This window comes from Moschus berezovskii, chromosome 23, assembly GCF_049115385.1.
Source record: "Moschus berezovskii isolate FMDL1 chromosome 23, NW_MosBer_1.0, whole genome shotgun sequence".
In the NCBI taxonomy this organism is placed as follows: Eukaryota; Metazoa; Chordata; class Mammalia; order Artiodactyla; family Moschidae; genus Moschus; species Moschus berezovskii.
The window spans coordinates 41,189,785-41,213,647 of record NC_142482.1 but is presented as its reverse complement, the minus strand read 5'-3'; the positions used below and the strand labels follow the sequence as shown (position 1 = coordinate 41,213,647).

The following is a 23,863-nucleotide window of genomic DNA, read 5'->3' as shown; positions in this document are numbered from 1 at the left end:
TCACTCCTTTGTGTTCGATTTCTGAGAGAACTGTCAGGTTTTGAGAAGCGAAATGTATCCAATGCTTTCACAGCCTGGAAAGAGTTTATTTTCTTTTTAGAAGCTGCTTCCGGTGAAATCCATCTTTTTTATTGAGCCTCTCAGTACGAAACCTGAGTCTGGAGCTCAGCCTACCATCCCATCCCCCACCCGAAACCCCAGCAGAAAAACTAAGTGAAAATCCTAAATCTTCTGATTTAGAGTTTAAATGGATAACTGTCAAACCCCGCCCCTCCCGCCCCCCGCCATGGAATAGCGACCAACGTCACTTTTGATTTCACTTTGTGGAAAACATCTCTAATCCCTGCTGAGGATGGAAAGGAATACAATTTTAAAACGGAAAGATTACTAACATAACCCGAGCAAAGTATTAAGTACATGGCGGCAAGAAGGGTTAATCTTTAGGTTCTATAGGAATGGACTGTGACTATTCCTTTGGGAGGGGAGAGAGGGGAGAGATGTATTTCCGGAGCTGAGAAGAAACAAAAGGTTGGAGATGCTGGGGATCGAACCCGGGACCTCATGCATGCTAAGCATGCGCTCTACCACTGAGCTACATCCCCCACTCCGAATAAGTGGGCTTTTCTAAACTATATTCATGGAATGAAACAAATTTACATTTTAAATTATTTTGCTATTTTCTGAAAGATACAGTTTCCACCCTTGATTTTATAGTACTGTATTACCAAGGGATTCCAAGTAGCCTGCATCTTGCAGACATTCAGAGACTGACGAAGATAAAATGAGCTCGGAAATCTGAGTAGGCAACAGCCTCCCAGACCTTTCTTTTCGGAGCCCTTTTCTCTTTTGTCAAAAGATGTGTGAGACAAAGGAAAATTCCTTACAGGAAAGATAGAAAAGACTTTGCCAATGACTGTCTTTAATTATGAAACCTACCAAACTGTCTTCAACTCTGCGTCCTATTCCTGGACTCCAGAAACAGATATGCAACTATTCTTAGAAAACAAGGAGCCAATGAAGGTATTTCTGTTAGAAAAGTAAATTCCTTCCACTTTTAGCAACTGAGAGGACTGAAGGGTGAAGATGTTGGCTTGCTTCCTGCGGCCTTCTGATCCTCATTTAATCCAAAGAATACACATCAAATCCAGGGAACACGAATCCTCGGATCTTGCTCTGATTCTTCAGAAAGAAAAGCCAGAAAGTAAGAGATTTGTCACTTCTAACATTGAGGCAAACCCTCTGCTTGCGTGGTGCTTATCTTCTACAGAGTGAGTGGTTCTTTAGAACTCAGACCACTCTCTCAACAAGAGATACAAACCAAAGTTTTCTCCCGGCCTAGTCCCCAAATATGAAAACCTGTGAGCCAATCTGGAAGAATGAATAATAATGATAAATAGAAACAAAAGGAAGACTGAGGATACCACATGCTCATGGGCGTGGAAGTGTATGTAGTTCAGAATGGTTGGAACTGAAAGGAGCAAGGCAGAGAAATCAGCTTGACAAGATACAACCAGCATTTCTCATCCTTTCACCTTGCTAAAAGAACCTAAATTTTATTCATATAGTAAGAATTTGCATAAACCATGAATCATCTGAAATAATTATGGTTTTTCCATTTCCTTTTGCCAGGGATTGTTTTCATGATAGAGCCATGACCCTCTGGTGGAAAAGATGCACTAGGCAATCAGCCTAAAATTTTTGGACTTTTTTCCTTCAGGATAAAAAGAGAAGCATGAGAGATAAACCACACATCTTAGTTTAGCATTGATATTTTATTTTCAAGAAAAGTTTTCTGTAACAGTCTGGAAGCTTGAGAGAAACAGATAAAAATTACTTTCTTTATGAGAAATGTAAAAAACGGCTTTCTGGAAATATTAGTTTTCTATTGCTGAATACCACTCCAAAATTCACAGCATTTAAAAAACTGATGCTTATTATCTCAGATTCTGTGGGTCAGAAACTCCAGTGTGGCTTGGCTGGGTAATTCTGGCCCCAGGAGTCTCCTGAAGTTGAACTCCAGGTATGAACTGTGCATGCAGGGCTCTGGAGCATGGACAGTGTCTGGGGGATCTGCTTCCAAGATGGCTGATTCACACATGGGTAGAAAGCCTCAATCCCCCCTCATATATCTTGGTGACTGAGTCAAGAAGGAGAAGACTGCACAAGGATGTGATTACCAGGAAGTAAGGATCCTGGGGGGGAGGGCCATCTTGAAGGTTATCCTTGTGTATCAGTACTTATTACAATACCTGATGTAAGTAAATTTGTGAACTATTTTTTAAAAAGTAAATGTGTGGATGGATAGAGAGATAGATGCTTGCATATCTGAAGGAATAAACAGGAGGACACTTTCAGTGGCTACTTAAGAGATTTAGAAGTGAGAAATTGTGAAATTTGGCTTCAATCCTCTTAATTCCATTAGAAGAAATGGAAATTGTATAAAAATGTATAAATTGTCAAAACTAACATAAAAAAGTTATAGAAAATCTGATTCGATATACAGCCATTTAAAAAACTGAATTTAAACAAAATTTCCAATCAGAGACAAACTTACTGGCATGTTCTATGAAATCCTAAAGGAAACAATAACCTCTGTGTTGTATAAAATATTCCCCCCCAAAATGGGAAAACTATAAATTATTTTAGGTTAGCATAGTATCTATATCAACACCCAGTGGAGAAAATATAAGAAGGGAAAATTATAGGACCATTTTACTATTAAGCACAGAGGCAAAAATGTATTCAAAAAGAGCAAACAGACTTCCAGTTTCTGGTCTCATACATAAGGTGCTTGAAAATCACCACTTCATTCTGTCAACAAGGAAAATCTGAACAGAGTGAAAAATCAACACCTTTTCTAGAATTTATAAGAGAGTTGAGGACACAGGACAACTGGCTGCCACCAAGATTGGAGAGATATACAGGTGAATAAAGGGAGTCATGACTTACCTGAGCAGTGACTCACAAGTGGAAACCACAGGAAGAACCAATACCTGAACTGTCATTGATGATTTGCTTGAGGACCCAAGTTGGCAACTCTGATCACTAAAAATTCCAGGGACACTGAGTCATGGCCTGGGCAGGGTAGGGGTGGGGTCGCCACACTTTTGTGTGTTTTACCCCTAGGACTTTGACCAGCTTCTCACATTAACCATCTAAAAAGCGGAAGGTGGGGTGGGGGTGTTGGGGTGGGGCGGGGGTGCTGGAGTGGCGCGGGGGTGTTGGGGTGGGGCGTAATTCCTTCATGCTTCCAGCAGAGGGGGGAGAAGAGGAGCCACATTGAAATATACCAGAGTGCTATTGTTCTTAACAAGGCCCGATTTCTAAAGAACCCATTTAACCAGACCTTAACCAACTGGGGTTTTGTCAGAGCCTAATTTACCTAGAAGAAGGGAAATACTCAATTCCAACCGTCTCTAGACTTTCACATGAGAGAAGGAAATACCCACTCCAGCATCCTGTAGCTATTCTGTCCCACCTAAGAGTGGGAGGAGACAACTGAGAAACAACTGTGAAGTTCACCAGCCAGAGACAAAAGGTCAACAAAAGACTGAGACCTAACCATAGGTCTATAGAAAGCTTCTCCCTCAACACCTCACTACCGCATTACTAAATTCCTATTTATCCTTTTACCAAGTACACCACGTCAGGCTCTCCAGAAAAAATTACAAAGCATATCAGAAGGCAAATAATAATTTGAAGAGACAGAGCAATAAAAGAACCAGACATGGCAGGAATTTAAAACAACTATGATTAAAATGATAATGGATCTAATGAATAAAGTAGATAATATGCAAGAACAGATAGGCAATGTAAGCAGGAAGGTGAAAATCCTAAAAAAACCAAAACAAAAGAAATGCTCAAGATTAAAATACATAGTAACGGAAAGGAAGAATGCCTTTGATGAGCTCATTAGTACAATAGACATAGCTAAGGAAAGACTCTGAACTTGAGGCTGTATCAGTAGAAACCTCCAAAACTGAAAAACAGAACAAAGACTGGGGGGTGGGGGGAGGACAGAATATCCAAGGACTCTAGGACTTGTGCAAAAAAACATAACACATGTAATGGGAATACCATAAGGAAAAGAAAGAAATGGAATATTTGAAACAATGACTGAGAATTTCCCCCAAATTCATGTGAGACAGTAAACCACAGATCTGGGAAGTTCAGAGAGCATCAGAAAGATAAATGGAAAAAGAAACAACAACAACAACAAAATCTACATATAAGCATATCATTCTCAAACTACAGAAGATCAAATATAAAGAAAATAATCCAGGAAGAGGTCTGAGGGGGAAAAAAATCTAGGCTATAGAGGAACCAAGTCTAGTGACTTACATGTGACTTCTATTAAGAAACTATGCAAACAAGAATAGATAACAGTGAAATATTTAAAGAAGAGAGCCACAACCTAGAATTCTGTGCCCTGAAGATTTTGAAAAATGAAGGAGAAATAAAAAACTTTCTCAAACAAAAATGGAGGGAATTTGTTCCCTGTAGACCAGTCTTGCAAGAAGTGTTAAAGAAAGTTCTTTAGAGACAAGAAAAATAATAGAAACTCAAATCTTCATAAGGAAAGGAAGAATATCAAAGAAGGAATAAGGGAAGGTAAATAAAAACTTTTATTTTTCTTAGTTTAATTGATCTCACAGGTAAATTTGTTCAAAATTATAATAGCAACAATGTATTTGATTATGAGGTTATGTCTATATTGTATACATACTTATGTGTGTTTACATGTAGCTAAAATAAATGATAGCAGTGATACAATGCCTAGGAGGGAGGAAATTTTGGATTTTTTCCCTGTTACAAGTTAGTTACCTGTGAAGAAGTATAGTGTTATTGGAAGGTGAATTGTAAATGTATACTACAAACTCTAGAGAAACCACTAAAAAAAGCTAAAGAATTAACTGATAAGCTAAGAAAGGAGAATTTAAAAAAAAAATGTTTTGTGGTTCCTCAAAAATTTTAAATAAAAACTCACTGCCATATAATGCATCAATGTAACATCTGGGTATACATTATTAAAATTGTGATTTGCAATAAGAAATATATATTTTGTCTCCATCCCTACTAATGGCAAAGAGCTCTTAAAATCGTTAGAATTTTCTAGGGTGAGAGGAGCAAAGTGTTTCTGTTATGTTAATGAGGTAAGTTTTGGCGTGCGACTAGAATTAGGAGCTGGTTAACAGAACAGAGAACAGTCTGTTCAGTTAAGGGTGCCTAACTAACTCTGCCTTCTATCTCCACAGGCTATTCCTAACCTTTGCTACATTCCCAGACCTCCTACATTGGACTGTGACTAGCTCTTCTCCACAGAAATCTTGAGTAAAGCCAAAGATGCAGTGAGAAATGAAGAAATGTCTCTTGTGGTCCTAGGGTGGACCCTCAAATATCGATGTTCAACTCGTACACCAATACTAAAACACATGCTAACTGCTCCTCTCCTTAAAAAAATTACTAAGAGATATTTTAATTATTTTCCAAAGCAAAGTTGGAGTGGATAGAACCTCCTTTCAGTTCAGTTCAGTTCAGTCATTCAGTCGTGTCTGACTCTTTGCGACCCCATGAATCACAGCACACCAGGCCTCCCTGTCCATCACCAACTCCTGGAGTTCACTCAAACTCAAGTCCATTGAGTCAGTGATGCCATCCAGCCATCTCATTCTCTGTCATCCCCATCTCCTCCTGCCCCTAATCCCTCCCAGCATCAGAGTCTTTTCCAGTGAGTCAACTCTTCACATGAGGTGGCCAAAGTATTGGAGTTTCAGCTTTAGCATCAGTCCTTCCAAAGAACACCCAGGATTGATCTCCTTTAGAATGGACTGGTTGGATCTCCTTGCAGTCCAAGGGACTCTCAAGAGTCTTCTCCAGCACCACAGTTCAAAAGCATCAATTCTTCGGCGATCAGCTTTCTTCACAGTCCAACTCTCACATCCATACATGACCACTGGAAAAACCATAGCCTTGACTAGACGGACCTTTGTTGGCAAAGTAATGTCTCTGCTCTTTAATATACTAACCTCCTTTAGCAATATGTGAACCGTGAACTCCCAGATGTTCAAGCAGGTTTCAGAAAAGGCAGAGACACCAGAGATCAAATTGCCAACATCCGCTGGATCATGGAGAAAGCAAGAGAGTTCCAGAAAAACATCTATTTCTGCTTCATTGACTATGCCAAAGCCTTTGACTGTGTGGATCACAATAAACTGTGGAACATTCTGAAAGAGATGGGAATACCAGACCCCCTGACCTGCCTCTTGAGGGACCTATATGCAGGTCAGGAAGCAACAGTCAGAACTGGACATGGAACAACAGACTGGTTCCAAATAGGAAAAGGAGTACGTCAGGGTTGTATATTGTCACCATGCTTATTTAACTTACATGCAGAGTACATCATGAGGAACGCTGGGCTGGAAGAAGCACAAGCTGGAATCAAGATTACTGGGAGAAACATCAATAACCTCAGATATGCAGATGACACCACCCTTATGGCAGAAAGTGAAGAGGAACTCAAAAGCCTCTTGATGAAAGTAAAAGAGGAGAGTGAAAAAGTTGGCTTGAAGCTCAACATTCAGAAAACAAAGATCATGGCATCTGGTCCCATCACTTCATGGGAAACAGATGGGGAAACAGTAGAAACAGTGTCAGACTTTATTTTGGGGGGCTCCAAAATCACTGCGGATGCTGATTGCAGCCATGAAATTAAAAGACACTTACTCCTTGAAAGGAAAGTTATGACCAACCTAGATAGTATATTAAAAGGCAGAGACATTACTTTGCCAACCAAAGTCCGTCTAGTCAAGGCTATGGTTTTTCCTGTGGTCATGTATGGATGTGAGAGTTGGACTGTGAAGAAAGCTGATCGCCGAAGAATCGATGCTTTTGAACTGTGGTGCTGGAGAAGACTCTTGAGAGTCCCTTGGACTGCAAGGAGATCCAACCAGTCCATTCTAAAGGAGATCAATCCTGGGTGTTCTTTGGAAGGACTGATGCTAAAGCTGAAACTCCAATACTTTGGCCACCTCATGCAAAGAGTTGACTCACCGGAAAAGACTCATGCTGGGAAGGATTGGGGGCGGGAGGAGAAGGGGACGACAGAGAATGAGATGGCTGGATGGCATCACTGACTCGATGGACATGAGTTTGAGTGAACTCAGGGAGTTGGTGATGGACAGGGAGGCCTGGTGTGCTGTGATTCATGGGGTCGCAAAGAGTCGGACACGACTGAGCGACTGAACTGAACCTCCTTTAATTGAGATAAATAATTCTTTGAAATGCAGCTGTATTCCCTCTTCCTGGGTGCATTCATAGGATGAACTTACTTCTGAATTGTCTCTCTGGCTTTGTGCTGCTTACTCCCTAATAAACATCCCAAAGTTTCCAGGAAGCAGAGAAAATGGTGATGGTAGTTAACCAAACCGAAGACCAATAAATACATACATGGAAAACTGCTATTTTAAAGGGCAAGACGATGGCCCCCAAATGAGAAAGTGCTAAACCATTTTTATTTAACAATGCAAGGCCAAAGTCTAAATTAGACAGCAACAACGAAAAATAGGACGATGTGGAGATGCCGGGGATCGAACCCGGGGCCTCATACATGCGAAGCATGCGCTCTACCACTGAGCTACATCCCCTAGTTTAAACCAGCTCCTGGGCAGGATTCCTGTGTTTTTAAAAGCTCAATGTGTTTTGCACAATTTGGGGTATTTTTTTATTTCCAACCAGATAGTAACCATCATTGAGGATGAATTACACTTAAAGCCACTTTCGGATTCTATCCAAGTAATCCCCTTCGGAGATGCAGCGACAACATGCAACTCGTATCGTTACTGAGAGCAGAGCCCAATTTCGTTCAGTAGCTTCAGCACAAGTGCTTTCTCTAGCGTTGGCCAAATCGAACTCCATGTGGAAATCACTGGGAGGTTTTTTTCCAAACTCTGAAGAATGGTCTACAAGCCAAAGGCTCATAGAAATTGCGACACCCCCTCCCGGGCCCCCCCCCCTTTTTTTTTTTTGGGAGCCGAATGGTTGAATGGTCAAATGACTCTTTGGAGCTGCGTCTTTCTACTTGCTCTTGCTTGGAGGAAAAAAGACAAACGACAACCAAACCACAAACAAAAAATGTCCAGATTGTTGAAACTGTGAAAATCTTGCCCCAGTCTTTGCCGCCAGAGGCAACGGCTCTTTCCACAGAGACCTTCTAACTCCCCTGAAACCTGAGCGGTTATCTGTGAACTGTGGCTTCATGAAAAATCTTGGATTTAAGAAGCCCGGATTCCCTGTTTGCCCCTTTCCTTTATCTGCTGGCCAGCCTCCCGTTCCGCAGGCTCCTCCGCGAAAGAATGAACCTAGACAAGATTTTCTAAACTAGGATTCCGGTCAGTTCCGAGCGCTCATCTGCAACCTAAGACGATTAGACGAAAAAGATGGTTTTTCCCCTACCTTTCATGGGGTCGCAAAGAGTCGGACACGACTGAGCGACTGAACTGAACTGAACTGAACTGAACACTACTTTATCATCCTAAATCCCAGACTAAAAATATTGGTGAGCCATCAGCCAGTCAATGAGGGAAAATATATAATGTGCTAAAATAAGCCTTTATTGTTTAAACCATTGAGATTTTGTGGATGCTTTCTTTAACATCATAATCAAGCCTATATTTAGTGAAACAGAGAAATTATCCCTTTTGTTATATGAATAGCTATTCTATTTTCCCAGTCTGAAATTTGTCATTGACTTTGCTTGTGGACTTTTCCTTGTTATACAGGAGGCTTTGCTTTGTTTTGTTTTACTCTTATTATTATCGAAATAATGCATATTGCAGAAAATTTGGAAGTAAGAAAAGCATAAATATACTAAAGAAAATTTACCTATGCTCTTACCACTCTTTTAGAAGCTCTCTTGAAATCAAATTTTTCAAATTATCCTGTAAATAATTTTGGATTTTTGAATCATTATTGGAATAACCTTCCCCACTCCAAAGTTATTAAAAATTTTACTTGTGGTTTTGAAATACTTCTAAATTTTGTATTAATAAATTTCAAACACCGTTTAGAATTCACCCTGCTGTAAGTTATGGGATATTAAATCAAAATTTTTTTGTCCAGGTAACTACTCAGATTTGCCATCTTACTCATAATGGGAGATTATAACCCACTGTGCTCAGTGTTTACAGATCTAGCAGTCAGAAATAGAGTATTTACTCATAATATTTGAACTGTACAATTTATCTAACAGATAAATCTAACAGATAATTGTTAACAGATAAATCTAACACAGAACTCCTGATGAGAACAGAGTTCCTCATAATGAAAATAGCATTATACCAATTAGGAGAATCTAAAGCCTAACTACAAATTCTTTGTTTTACTCCCCTCCCTTCTTTTTTTTTTCCCCCCAAAGTTATAGTGACTCTTGTTCTTTTCAAATGTGTATCTGAGTTTCCTTTCAGATGTAAATTTTACCTTGTTTATGATAAAGTCCTTTATTGAAAATATGTATCTGAATCTCTTTTCAAATATATATTTTATCTTTTTATTATGATGTACTCTGTCATCAAAGCATGCACACACTTGAATAGCTTTTTAAAAGTATATACCAACCTTCTGAAGTTAATTTTCTTGTGAACAGAAAGATCTCTCTCCCCACTGACTCCCAAAATAGTTTCTTGAAAATAGAGGGATTCAGAGTATTGTGGAAAAGTGACCACTAACTTAGAAAAATTTAAATATGGCTTTTTGCATACAAGAACAATGGGGGAAATACCCTGGAAGGAATACCCTGGAAGAAATAAATATCCAGTGGGTTTTTCACCTCTAAGTCTTAAAACATGTATTTTTATGAGTGAATGATTTGGGTAGAAGAAAATCCCTCTCATTCACTCACTCACACACACACACACACACACACACAAACCATATATTAGTTCTTAGGCATAGGAAAGACAAAGAATGGTGAACTAACACTGAACTAACAGTCGTGTCCGACTCTGTGACCCCATGGACTGTAGCCCACCAGGCTCCTCTGTCTAAGGATGGTAGAAGGATATTAAATATTAGCACTTTCTCAGAAAGAATTCAGGTAATCTGGCATAGTGGCAATTTACCAGTATTTGCACATAGCCTCTCCCAGACTTTAATCCTTAATAAATCCCCAAATAAAACTGAAAGTTACAGCTCCCACTTTGTGCATTTTTATTTCAGTCAACACCTGTCAACAGAAGGAAAAAAAAAAAAAAGCACAATGTGAGAGTTTTAAGTTTTACTGGGGGCAAAATGAGGACTATAGCCAGGGAGCAGTATCTCAGATTGCTCTGAAGAACTTCTCTGAACAGGTAGGGGGGAAGATCAGTATTATATATGATTTTAGCGAAAGGGAGTACATGCAATCAAGCACACTTTTTGGCAGAGGTTTGCTGCTAGTCAGGAGGAGCAGACGTCACCATTAATGATTTTAGTGCTTTTCTAGGTATAAGAAAATGTAAGGACTTGGGGTCATAAAATCTCCTGAAAATACCTGTTTTTTTTTCTTTTTTTTTCTCTTTTAATTTATTTATTTTAATTGGAGGCTAATTACTTTACATTATTGTATTGGTTTTGCCATACATTGACATGAATCTGTCCCGAGTGTACATATGTTCCCCATCTTGAACCCCCCTCCCACCTGAAAATACCTGTCTGAAGGCCTGTTCTGCATTTTTTCCTGGAGCACAGAGTGCCTCATTCCTGATCTTCACTCTGAATTCCTTTCAGGGTGTGTTGAAGGTCAGCAGCTGCAGTGGCTAATGACTTAAATCCTTGGAGAGGCAGATGGCAAAGTGGCAATTTTTAGTTGGCATACTTCATAAATATGAGTGAAATTTTGTATATAGATTTTGAGTGTGAGTTACAGAACTGCTTTAATTTGTAAGAATTTTGCACATTTATATATTTTCTTCCTTTTATTCAAATACATTCGTTCTTATAACTCTGTTGTCCAGTATGGTAGCCACTAACATGTGATTCTTGAGTACTTGAAATATGACCAGTCCAACTTATGTGCTATAAGTTTAAGATGCACACCGGATTTCAAAGACTTAGTATGAAAAAAAGAATGTAAAATACTTAGGTAACATGTTTATGTGAATTATTTTTTTCTTTCATACTTTTTTTTAATAGCTTTTTTTGTTTGTGTTGGTATACAGCTGATTAACAATGTTGTGATAGTTTCAGGTTAACAGAGAGGGACTCAGCCATATATATACATGTATATATTCTCCCCCAAACTCTCCTCCCACCCAGGCTGCCACATAATATTGGGCAGAGTTCCATGAGCTATACAGTACATCTTTGTTGGCTATATTTGAACTATTTATTGATATGATAAAGTCAGCTGTTGCCCTAAACATCCCAGAGTGAGCAGCGAGAATGAAATCAGTTATGAAATCTGGTGCAATGGGTCAGGGGACCTGTAGCCTCTATTGGCCTGAAGTGCAGAGTCCACTCTGAGTCCAGCTTTTATTCCTAATTGCAGACTACAGGACTTTTTTTGATCTTAACTTTCCCAAAACACTATGCTGACATAGTCCAGATCTCATTTTTTACCCCAGGCCATTCCCTTCTGTGCTAGTCTCAGAAACAATCAGCAAGTGCATAGGCAGCGTTCATGCCTGCCACTGACCCGGTGTTCCAAGGTCCATGCTTTCATGAGTCCAGTCATACTTCCTTCTGGGTCTGGCCTTGAGGTTTGTAACAAGGAGATTATTCTTAAGAAAAACATGAAAGATAATCATTAACACAGTTTCTTAATATATGCTGTTTTTCCAGGTGCTATTTCTGTGGAATTTCTCAAGGCTATGAAATTACATTATTAGGAATTCCCACTACAGTTAGGGAACTGTTGACCGAAACCACCTGCCTTGGCCAGGCCTGCTTGCTTGAGTTGTCTCAGGCAACAGGAGTTCTAGATAAGGAACATGGTGCTGCCACTGAAAACTAACTGGGAGAATTCAGAAGGGGCCAAAGACTGGAGGAGATGACCAACCTTTCAGAGTCTTTCTCACTGGGATCAGTCTTGGTTGAGTAATGTGCATGCCACCAGGAAGGACCCTGAGATTACGGGCCAAGCAGGATGACTGTCTAGAGACAACACAGAAACTAACCCCATTACAATAAAATCAGTGGCAGATCAGTTCTCCTGGGTTTCCTTACCTTGCTGCTCTCTACTTAGGGCCCCCCTTCTGCAATAAAATCTCTCTGTCAGCACAATGTGCCTCCTCTGACATTTCCAAGTGTGAACAAGAGCCCACTCTTGGACCCTGGAAGCAGGTCCCCCTTCCTGTAACAGTAGTATTTTAGATATATTGGATTAAATTATGAATTTCACATGTTTCTCTTTACTTTTTTCAGTGTAACCTCCAGAAAATTTAAAAATTATATATGTGTTTGGCATGCATGAGTCACATTATATTGGGCAGTGCTTCCCAATTTAACACACTTTTGCTGATATCAGAAATATACAAGACCCCACTTGGCATTGTTTTCTCCTGTCACAATGTAGAGTAATGATTTACCAAGGACACTGGACATGATCTTAGTTGTACTTTACACCAAGACACAGAGACAAATTAAAACCAGCTCCATTTCCCCATCCCACCCATTTCTCTCCCTCACTGAGACCGGTCACTTTTCTGTTTCCTATTTTACATTCTAGAGATCTGATGAATCTTTTGGACTAATTAAAAGACAAGCTCTTTCAGACAAATGTAGTCCTTCCAAGTTCAAAATCTACTTCATGGGATTTCTGTGAACAGGAACAAAACTCTCACACAGTCATAGGCCAGCAAAAAGGAGAAAGCAATCACCTGACCTGGATTTCTAAGCATTTCCTGGGCTTTCTAAGGAAGTTCAAGGAACATAATACTATCTGGAGTCCATCATCTCTCTGGCTTACGACACACTTTCCCGGAAATATCGTTAATGAGTTCCCAATCTTCAAATCACAATAAGCCATTTTACTTTCTGGCTCTATACACTCTCTTCCATGATAAGAAAAACCTCCTTAATCACAGATTTCTGCAAAGTTGCCATCTTAGGGGTTTCACTGTGGCTACCAAATACCTTCACAAGACTGAATCTTAAATTTGCAGGCACCTTCTTGCTCAATCGCTCAGTCGTGTTTAACTCTTTGTGACCCCATGGACTGCAGCACACCAGGCTTCCATGTCCTCCACTATCTCCAGTAGTTTACTGATACTCATGTCCATTGAGATTGTGATGCTATCTAACCATCTCATCCTCTGCTGCCCCTTCTCCTTTGCCTTCAATCTTTCCCAGCATCAGGGTCTTTTCCAGTGAATCAGTTCTTCGCATCATGTGGCCAAAGTACTGGAGCTTCAGCTTCAGCATCAGTCCTTCCAATGAATATTCAGGACTGATTTCCTTTAGGATGGACTGGTTGGATCTCCTTGCAGTCCAAGGGACTCTCAAGAGTCTCCTCCAGCACAACACTTCAAAAGCATCCATTCTTCCGCGCTCAGCCTTCTCTATGGTCCAATTCGGCATACCCCTACATGACTACTGGAGAAACCATAGCTTTGACTGTACTATTTGTCGGCACCTTAATCATGTTCAAACCCAAGCTCCTCCTCTTTCCAGACTCGATCTAACACCCACAAAGCAAAAACACAACATACTACCCTCAAGCAGAAAGGAATTCATTCTTCTCCATACCCATTACACCATGGAGGAGTCCTGTTTCTGGTTTATTTGAGCGACTGTCTCAAAACCTTGTTTATTCGATTGCATACTCTCTAAGGGTTGATGAGTTAATCTTCAGGCAGCACTATGAACAGAGAGTGAAAATATCTTTTGGACGTAAGAAGGAAAATGATCTTCACACCGCCCGAACAGGGACTTGAACCCTGGACCCTCAGATTAAAAGTCTGATGCTCTACCGACTGAGCTATCCGGGCTCACGAATACTGAGCTTTTCTGACGGCCTAGTAAGGGTGAGTTCATTAAATCATTTTCAATTGTGATCCGTGTTAAAAATCAGTCTTGCACACGTACCTCATGTACGCAAGCCAAGGGCAGCCGGCAGAGGCCACTTCCACACTCACTAACCTGCTGCCATCACAACAGACATCAGGTGTGAAACAATTTGACTTCCCTCTGAAGAGCTCGCCTATGGAAAGGGCGCCAAGATGCTCTCAAAAGCCAACAGTTTGGGTACAAACGAATGGGGTTTTCTTATGGGACAGAAGTTTTCTGTTTACTTCCCTAAAATACACGGGACTTCAACACTTTCTTGTAGGTATAAGATGCAAAGAAGAGAGGTGAAGCTTGGACAGGTCCTTCCTACCCGTCTACCTAAATCCTACTCATATTTAAAGATCCATGTATACGACCTCTTCTCCCTACTTTGCTGATTCCAACTCGCCTCCTTCCTTGTCCCGTTCAAGAGTCGCCTTTTCGCTCTTGTCCACTATACTGCTTCCCGCGTGATATCTTCCCAATAACTCGGTTCACTCCATCCAGGCTCCGGGTTTTTGACACTCCAGGTCAGAGTTTCCCAAACCTGCCAGAGTGTGAGTTTGCAGAGTTTCCTAATGTTATAAATTACTGTCTGCTTTCGGACTTCCTTCAAAATTCACATCTGGGTTACTTGTCACACAAAATGGACTGAAAGTGTTTTTGCGCCTCAGTGCAGATGCTATCTAGGCTACAAAGCTCCAATTCCTTTCACACATGACGTTAAATGAGACTCCTTTCACATATGGAGTCCCAGCGCACACATTTCCCCTGCGAGAGAATTCTGTCCGAAAGAGGTTGTGTACTCTTTTTCCTCCTCCCTCCTCCTTTTGTCTTTCAAAACAAGGCCTCAATAAGGAAAGCAGTTGCCAAGGGCCCGATCGCGTTGCTGACTTGGGTTTGCTGGACATGCACTGTCGCTCTGCATTTCTTGGCAGGTTGTGTGTGAATTCTTTCCGCTCTGTCATCTCTTTCCTTCCGGAAGGACCTAAATCGCCCTCTATCCGCCGCATCCTTACCCTCCTGTTTCGCAGCACTTTCCTTCTTTGTCTTCTTCCGCGGTATTTTTACGGTCTTTTAGGCAGTTTTGGAAGCAGAGGAGGTTGACGTTAGGGGAAAGGAGGAATTTGAAAACTCGAGAAAGATGCCCCATTCCTGAGACGTTCCCTGACGATGGAATGGAAATGCCTTCCTGAGAGTTGGTGCTGGAGCAAACTTTGGAGCAAGCTTAGAGAAGTAGGAAGACACCTGAAGCAGAAACAACAAACTGCCGGGTCCAAATTCAGTCTAAAGTCTAAAATACATACCAATGATTCCTTATTCTCCAATACCAATGGATCTTTTTCAGTCCTTGTGCTAGTCTTATCTCAGGGGCCTTCTCTTCCATAGCCACATGAAAACCCAGGTCTCTGACTGTTCAGATAACTAACTAAAGGAACAGGGATATTTCCATCACCACCACTCCATCCCACTCTCCTTTATTCTATCCTCTTTCCTTCTTGTCTTCCTTTTGCCGATTCTCGGCCCTGGAAAATGGTGGGCCGGAGGGAGTAAATATGACAAAGGCTGACAAAAGTACAGATGGAGGTGCCAGGGATTGAACCAGGGACCTCGTACATGCGAAGCACGCGCTCTACCACTGAGCTACACCCCCATCCCATCCATGCTTCTCTGGCTGTTTCATAAAATATTATGTTTTGTTTTTTTTTTAAAGCTATGAGTTGCCTAGAGAAAGTCTACCAAGTTAAATGTTATTATTTCTGAAGTTTTAAAATATACAGTCTAGTGGCTTCTTCCTGGCCTGCAGTTATTTAATTAACCAGGAACAGCTGAAAGAATAAAGCCTTCTGAGAGACACTTAAAAAAAAAAAGGTCTGTTCTTTTCCCTTCATGCTTCTCAGTAATACTGTCAGTGGAATTTAGTGCTCAAGCTTGATAATGTGACTGATTCTTCCAAGTTTGTTGCTTGGAGTTCAGGAAATCCTGAATGAGCCAGATCTTTCTTTTTTTGTTTCCTTCAGTCAAATGTTCCTTGAGAAGACAGACATACCAGGGAGGATAACCCTTAGAGTGGAAAGGGGTCAGGAGCAAATGGGTGTAAAGTTAACTTTGATGTGAGGAAGAAAACTGAGTAAAGGAATATGGAGAGGAAAGTGGGAAAAGTTGGTGCGAATACAGTTTAAGAGAGTAAAAGAAAAGGGCAATAATAAAGGTGCTAGAAACTAAACCCAGTGCTTCATTTTGTGCATTCTACTCTCACATAATCTAAGAAATTCAGAAAAAGACTCGTCCTCACTGATTTCCATTATTTGCTACTGGTTCTCCACGAAGAAGTCTAGAAATGAAAAGTAAGGATTTATCTGTTTTAGAGGATCTTGTAACTGCTGTCACTCCCAAGTTCATGATCAGAGGAGTTGAATCATTTTAATAGTGTGTAGATCTAATGGGGTGCTGTCCAACTTGCTGGGTGAATAGAAGGGGAAGAGACAGAGAATGCAAGAGACAGAAGTTTGCTCACCTCAGGTTTTCAGCTGGTACTCTTAAACATAAAGGCAGGTTGACAAGAGAAGAGCAGTGCTTACTAATGTGTCCAACAGGCATCACTCAGGAGCAACATAAACAAAAAGTAAATCAACGTGCAAGTTTAGCACTTCAGCTAATGAAGTATATTCAACAAAGAATGGTAAATTTATAGATAAAGGACAGGATTGAGGAAAGCAGTTTTTGTCTTTTCAGGGCAGTAAACTGTGGGAAATTAAATACTGGGGAGGAAACTAGTGGACTAAAGTTTTTTGTTTTTTTAAAATTTTGATTGCTTTATTAAAATTCTCATAGAATTCTTTACAAAAACATTATGTCCTAAAAAAGTCATTCAACAAATATCAAGACCTATGTATAGGACATTGATGGAAAAAGCAAAGGAATCTGTGTTCCTGATCCTTAAAGTGAAGTGGTCAGGACTTTGTGACCCCATGGACTGTAGCCTACCAGGCTCTTCCATCCACGGTATTTTCCAGGCAAGAATACTGGAGTGGGTTGCCATTTCCTTCTCCTGGACTAAAGTTTGTTTGCAGATTCCTCTAGTGCCTATCACCGACTCGATGGACATGAGTATGAGCAAGCTCCAGGAGTTGGTGATGGACAGGGAGGCCTGCGTGCTGCAGTCCATGGGGTCGCACAGAGTCGGACACGACTTAAGTGACTTAGCAGCAGCAGCAGCAGTGCCTATCTGGGCTGGTAAGAGTTTTTCTCCAGTAAAAAGAGGATTTGTATCCTGCTTTTGGTCAGACATGGAAGAATAAAGAGAACTTTTTGCACCTAAATTGTCTTCAGCTCAAAATAATTTTTATGTCAAAGAGGCATACTTTGGGGAACATTCTGGTTTCATATGTAGTCATGTGCAGAAGGACCATGTTACAGCATGTCATATGTTAGAGATAGTTTGTCAACTTCAACTCAAAAGTGCGTGAAGATCTGAGAAATTATGAGTATGCCGTTCTTCCTATATCTTGTTATATTTAAATTCTTTTAATTTGTTTGCTTTTTAACTGTACAGTTTGACATTATTAATTTAAAAAGCTATTAAAATTGCATTATTTACACTTAAATTTATTGAATTGTAAACTAGATATATTTCACTTTTTCTCCCCCCAAAATGAGAAGGGGACTTCAAAATAACAGCAGAATGGATCCCAGAGAGCAACAACAAGGGGAGTCCTGCAACTTGCAGGCAACCTTTCACACGGTGATGTCAACCACAGGATCAGCCACTCATGTCAACCACAGGATCAGCCACTCGTTGCTGGAGGTGCTAGAGATTGAACCCGGGGCCCCAGGCACACTAAGCTCACCTTCTACCACTGAGCTACGCCCCATACTTCTGTAGTGGAGAAGAAAACTTAATGTCATATCTATCTGCCTAGTGTTTCCAAGCCTTGAAATTATTAGCACAAAGATTTTTTAGTACAGTTCCATTATTTCCTGAAACTCCTTTATTTCGTTCTCTTTCTCAGCTACACAAAGAGAAAGGCAACTTCATGTTAGGCAGAAAGGCATCATTCCTAGTATCTATTCATGTTTGTCAGTCTACAAAAGGTGACTAGAAGAAAGAAAATAAGAGCCTGGAACCAACGATACTTAAGAAACGACTAGGGGAACTAGCCCCATATCCTAATTTCTACATACATGTCCCCACTAGAAGGAGCCAAAGCCACTGTAAAAATTCGCTGTCACCTAGAATATCAATGTGTCAGAATGTAAGAAAGTGCTCAACGATTATAGCAAGCTCAAAAGATCACAGTACCTTCTAGGCAATCTTGGAAACACTGAGCTTTAAAATGAAAATAAACAATACAGGAATACAAGTTAATAGATAAAATAAGACTACTGGGTCAGAGTTGACTGAAATACAAGGTCTGAATGAGGAGATGACCAGCGTCAAAGGATGGCCAACTTTTGCTCTGAGGATGGTAATAAAGGCTCTGCTCTCCGTTTCAGAATTTGGAAACTTCAGTTTGAATTGAGAGGTCAGTGTCTCAATAGATTACTCAGACACTTGTTGAATTAAAGTTCTAAAATTTTGGCTGGAGTAAGATTTCATAAATTCATTGTGGGTTTATTCATAGAAAAATCTAGAGCTATTTTGTGATCGTCAGTCCATCACAACATTCCTTCATGCACCCGCAGTAAACTCGCCCTTGGGGATCAACTAAAAAGCTTAGAGTGCCGAAACCCGGGATTGAACCAGGGACCTTTAGATCTTCAGTCTAACGCTCTCCCAACTGAGCTATTTCGGCTTCCTGAAAACTTACTCTCCTGCCATTTCTTTTTTTTCAACTTCAGTTATTAGGTTTCAGATTCTTTTAGTGTGGCTGCCTAGTTGTCCAATATACTTGCCTATTTGCAAAGACCTGGAATCGATTGCCTTCCATGTATGCCAATTGGAGTCAATTCCTAGCAGCATGGGATGAACACATACATAAAAGTAGGAAAATCTGAAGAGTGATGACAATGAGGGATTCGATGGAAAGACTTTTTACTCCTCTGCTTCCTGTCAGTTGAACCAGACACAGCTCAGAAACTAAAGGAAACTAAGAAAAAATGTTATTGGTAGCTCTTATTTCTCTCTCTCTCTCTTTTTTTTTTCATTCTTTCATCTCTCACAATCTCCCAAAACGGTGAGAAATAAAAGCCAATGATGCTGTGAATTTGCTAAAAGAATACCACATACATAAACATTATCAGACTAAACACTTCAGCCAATATTCCCAACTGACAGGAAAGCAACTGTCACAAAGTTAGAAAATTTGAAATGACAAATCTCATCACAGCAGAATTTCTTCACAAAATTTTCTTCAAAAATAAAATTGAGACTATGACCAAATCAGTTTTTGATTGGCTCCTTTGTGATTCAGGCAAGAAAATCATTTAGCATTGTGAGGTAATAAATACTGCACAGTATCACTTCATTTTCAAGTAGAAACAGAATATATGAAGCAAGGCTTATGAGTCATTTGCATGAGAAAGTAGCTCATATTCCCATGGCTCATACACTTGGTGCAATCCTCTATTCTTCAACCCACATCCAGAACTTCACAGGGAACTCCTGATAACTTAAAAAGAAAAAGAAAAACCAGATCTGGTTTATAGATGATTCTGCTCATGTACTGGGACCACACAAGTGTGAGCAGCTTCCATAGAACCTGTAGGCCAGTAATGAAGGTAAACCCTCTCAGTAGGCATTACTTCAAGCAGGGCATGTGACTGTTCATTTTGCTTGGAAGAACAGATGTAGGGTAGATATCTATACAAGTTGATGAGAGGTGGCTAATAGTTTAACAGGTGATTAGGGGCTTGGAGTAAAAATTACTGGGAGAAAACTGAAAAAGTGGTGACAGAGAGGTCTGGTAAATAGGCAGGTAGATAGAATCTCCCAAATGTGCAGAGCCTAAGAATATTTGTTTTCAAGTAAATGCTCTACAGAGAGCAACCTCTTTGAAGTCAGTTGAACACAATGACCCATTCTGTTGATGTCTGGAAGCTCCTCCTTGGCCACCACTGTACTTGCCCAATGAGCTTATGAACAAAGTAACCATGATGACAAGAACAGAGGTCATACATAGGCTCAGCAACACAGATTACTTTTTTTGGTTCTACATATGTATTTTATTTTGTATTAATACTTATTTTAATTTTAAAATTTTAATTGGAGGATAGTTGCTTTACAATATTGTGTAAGTTTCTGCCCTACATCAACATGAATCAGCCACAGGTATACACATATCCCCTCCCTCTTGAGCCTCCCTCCCACCCCCCACCCCATCCCACCCCTCTAGGTTGTCACAAAGCATCAGTTTGAGCTCCCTACATGCTACAGCAAACTCCCAATATGTAGTGGGAATTCCTAATAATGTCCTTTCACAGCCTTGAGAAATTCCACAGAAATAGCACCTGGAAAAACAGCATATATTAAGAAACTGTGTTAATGATTATCTTTCATGTTTTTCTTAAGAATAATCTCCTTGTTAACAAACTCCAAGGCCAGACCAAGAAGGGAGTATGACTGGGATCATGAAAGAATGGACCTTGGAACACCAGATTGGCATCAGGCATGAATGCTGCCTATGCACTTACTGATTGTTCCCAAGACTAGCCCAAAAGAGAATGGCCTGGGGTGAAAACAAGGAGATCTGGACTATGTCAGCATAGCGTCTTGGGAAAGATAAGATCAAAAAAGTCTTGTAGTCTGCAATTAGGAATAAAAATTGGACTCAGAGTGGACTCTGCACCTCACTCCAGTAGAGGCTGCAGGTCCCCTGACCCACTGTACCAGATTTTGTGTTCTGTCTTCATTCTCATTGCTCGCTCCCAGACCATTTGGGCAACACCACTATCCATTTTACATATAGTAAAGTATACGTTTCAGTGTTACCCTCTTAATTTTCTCCTTTCCCAACTGTATCCACAAGTCTGTTCTCTATGTTTGCATCTCCACTGATGCCCTGCAAATACATTCATCAGTACCACCCTTCTTTAGTCCATATATATACGTTAATATATGATATTTGGTTTTCTCTTTCCGATTTACTTCACTCTGTATGATGGACTGTAGGTTCATCCATCTCATTAGAACTGGGTCAAATGAGTTCCTTTTTATGGCTGAGTAATATTCCATTTTTTTATACGTACTATATCTTCTTAGCCATTCATTTGTCAATGGACATCTAGGTTTCTTTTGTGTCCCAGCTATTGTAAATAGTGGGGCAGTGAACATTGAGGTTTGTGTGTCTTTTTCAATTTTGGTTTCCTCATAGTATATGCCCAGTAGTGGGATTGTTAGGTCATATGGAAGTTTTATTGCTAGTTTTTTAAGGAATCTCCATACTGTTCTCTATAGTGGCTGTATCAATTTACATTCCCACCAACAGTGCAAGGGGGTTCCCTTTTCTCCACACCCTCTCCAGCGTTTACTGTTAGTATACTTTTTTGGTGATAGCCATTCTGACTGGTATGAGGTGATGCCTCATTGTAGTTTTGATTTAGATTTCTCTAATAATGACTGAGAGTGAGATGGCTGGATGGCATCACCGACTCTGTGGACATGAGTTTGAGTGAACTCCGGGATTTGGTGATGGACAGGGAGGCCTGGCGTGCTGTGATTCATGGGGTCGCGGAGAGTCGGACACGACTGAGTGACTGAACTGAACTGAATAATGAATGAAGCAACATAGACTTCTGTGCACTAAAACAATGTAGTTTAAACTACTGCTCAGTCTCAAAGATTCGGACACAACTGAGAGACTGAACTGAACTGAACTGAAGTGACTAAACTACCAACATCACAAACTTTGAGCCCTCACTTGGGGGTTATTATTCCACTGGGGAACCAACTACCTACTCTGGTGTCAGGTTCCTTACATTTGACCACTTCTGTATTAGGGGCACAATGTATATCTAATCTCACTGGAATAGACATTTATTCTATACATAGATTTCCCTTCATGTCCCACAATGCTTTGGCCAAAAACACCAAACACGAATTTACTGAATGTCTTATTCAACAGCACCTACAGCATTGTTTCTGAAACAAGAAGCCAGTTTGTAGAAAAAAAAAATCAGCAATGGGCTAATATTCTGGAATTCACTGGCCTCACCATAAGGCCGCTAAACCTGAAGCAACTAGCCTGATTGGATGGTGGAATGACCTTTTGAATACTTGGTTATGGTATGAGCTAAGAGACAATACTTCTGGTGAGGGAGGGCATGTAATGCTATCCAGGATAAATACTCTTCATCAGTGACTAATGGCAATGTATCTCTCGCATCAGGATCCACGGATGTACCAATCAGAGAGAGGAAGTGAGAGTGAGTCCTTTCATTGTTATGGCCAACGTTGGGACACAGGAACATTTTGCTCCCTTTCTATTCCGCTACTAATTTTCATTTGAACTCCAAAGTCTTTACATGATTTTCTGGTGTTTCTTTGTGATTGGAATTTATGAATAAAAGGCATGATTTTATTTAAAGAGATAAGAATCAGTGGGAGAAGGGGGTGTATTGAGTTATGTCAAGGAAAGCTTGATAGCATAAAATCCTTAACTTCCCAAATGTTCGGTCAGCTAACTTGTGTAAATTACTGAGGGGGTTAATTCCTCATGACAAATACCTGATCCTCTTTCAAAACTCCTGGAGGGATGGATGAGTGATGCTATTTTGGGTAGACCTCAACAGTTGAAGATTCACAAACCACGTGCTACCTTTCAGTACTTTTTTTCATTGGTAGTAGTCCTCAATAAATAGATAAACCCAAGTGGAGGTGCCGGGGATTGAACCCGGGGCCTCGTGCATGCTAAGCACGCGCTCTACCACTGAGCTACACCCCCGATGTTGTCATGATGTTTCATTCATATTAGATATTACTGAAGATTTGGTGAGTGATGCAAAATCACTAATTGTCTTGTGAATTAATTTACAAGAGCTCTAAGCAGCCCACTCCACCCAAAGTAAAAGCCTTAACATCAGTTTACTTGATCAGAAAGAATAATGATCCATTGCCTACTACTTCTGGTGACTGAACAATATAATTATGGTTGGTGGTAGAAGAGTAGAGAAGCACAGAAAAGGGATCATCAATGGACAGGTTTGCTTCTCCTTGGTCCACAACTCTTTCATTAACCCGAACAGTTGAAAGAATAATGTCTTCTAAAAGATAATTGACTGAGAAAGTCTTACTTTCGCTTTTCCTTCTCTTTCTCTTCTTTACCCTTCGTGCTCCTCAATGATGCTGCCAATGTCACTGGGTCCTCAAGCCTGATAATGTGCGTTTGTTGTGCTTGTTGCCTCAGGTTCGAGAGATCCTGCGAGAGCCAGATCTTCCTTTTTATTTTCCTTCAATCAAATGTTCCTTGGGAAGACAGACTTCAACAGTGATGATGAGGCCCTTGGAGTGAAATGTTATGAATTAACTTTGCTATTGAGCAGAAAAAGTAAGGGAAAGTGGGAAAATTTTGTGCAGCATGGTTTAGGAGAGTGAAATAGGATGGTAATTGAGGTGCTAGAAATGAAACATTTCATCAAAGATGCTGGTTGGGACATGTTGGATGAACATGTGGCAAAAATTAAGTTAAAGTAAATAATTTAGCATCTATATTAAGGAAGTTGTTGATGATAGAGAACACATGAATAATTTGCATAAGAAAGCAGCATAGGTATGCTAGGGGGTGTAGCTCAGTGGTAGAGCGCGTGCTTAGCATGCACGAGGCCCCGGGTTCAGTCCCCGGCACCTCCACTTGGGAGACTGTTTATTGGAGACCTCAGTAAGCCATCTAACAGAGATTTTGGTTTG

At 40.4% G+C, this 23,863-nt stretch overlaps 7 non-coding genes across 7 annotated transcripts; 1 reads left to right on the top strand and 6 right to left on the bottom strand.

Annotated features, from left to right (window-relative positions):
* Window positions 1-530: 530 nt before the first annotated feature.
* On the bottom strand, window positions 531-602 carry TRNAA-AGC (transfer RNA alanine (anticodon AGC)). Its single transcript has one exon. It is a non-coding gene; the product is annotated as a tRNA-Ala (tRNA).
* Window positions 603-7,571: 6,969 nt separating this feature from the next.
* On the bottom strand, window positions 7,572-7,643 carry TRNAA-CGC (transfer RNA alanine (anticodon CGC)). The gene has a single exon. It is a non-coding gene; the product is annotated as a tRNA-Ala (tRNA).
* Window positions 7,644-13,888: 6,245 nt separating this feature from the next.
* TRNAK-UUU (transfer RNA lysine (anticodon UUU)) lies at window positions 13,889-13,961 on the bottom strand. The gene has a single exon. It is a non-coding gene; the product is annotated as a tRNA-Lys (tRNA).
* Window positions 13,962-15,601: 1,640 nt separating this feature from the next.
* On the bottom strand, window positions 15,602-15,673 carry TRNAA-CGC (transfer RNA alanine (anticodon CGC)). The gene has a single exon. It is a non-coding gene; the product is annotated as a tRNA-Ala (tRNA).
* A 3,069-nt stretch (window positions 15,674-18,742) lies between these two features.
* On the bottom strand, window positions 18,743-18,815 carry TRNAF-GAA (transfer RNA phenylalanine (anticodon GAA)). The gene has a single exon. It is a non-coding gene; the product is annotated as a tRNA-Phe (tRNA).
* A 4,014-nt stretch (window positions 18,816-22,829) lies between these two features.
* Window positions 22,830-22,901, bottom strand: TRNAA-AGC (transfer RNA alanine (anticodon AGC)). The gene has a single exon. It is a non-coding gene; the product is annotated as a tRNA-Ala (tRNA).
* Window positions 22,902-23,734: 833 nt separating this feature from the next.
* TRNAA-AGC (transfer RNA alanine (anticodon AGC)) lies at window positions 23,735-23,806 on the top strand. Its single transcript has one exon. It is a non-coding gene; the product is annotated as a tRNA-Ala (tRNA).
* The last annotated feature ends 57 nt before the right edge of the window (window positions 23,807-23,863 follow it).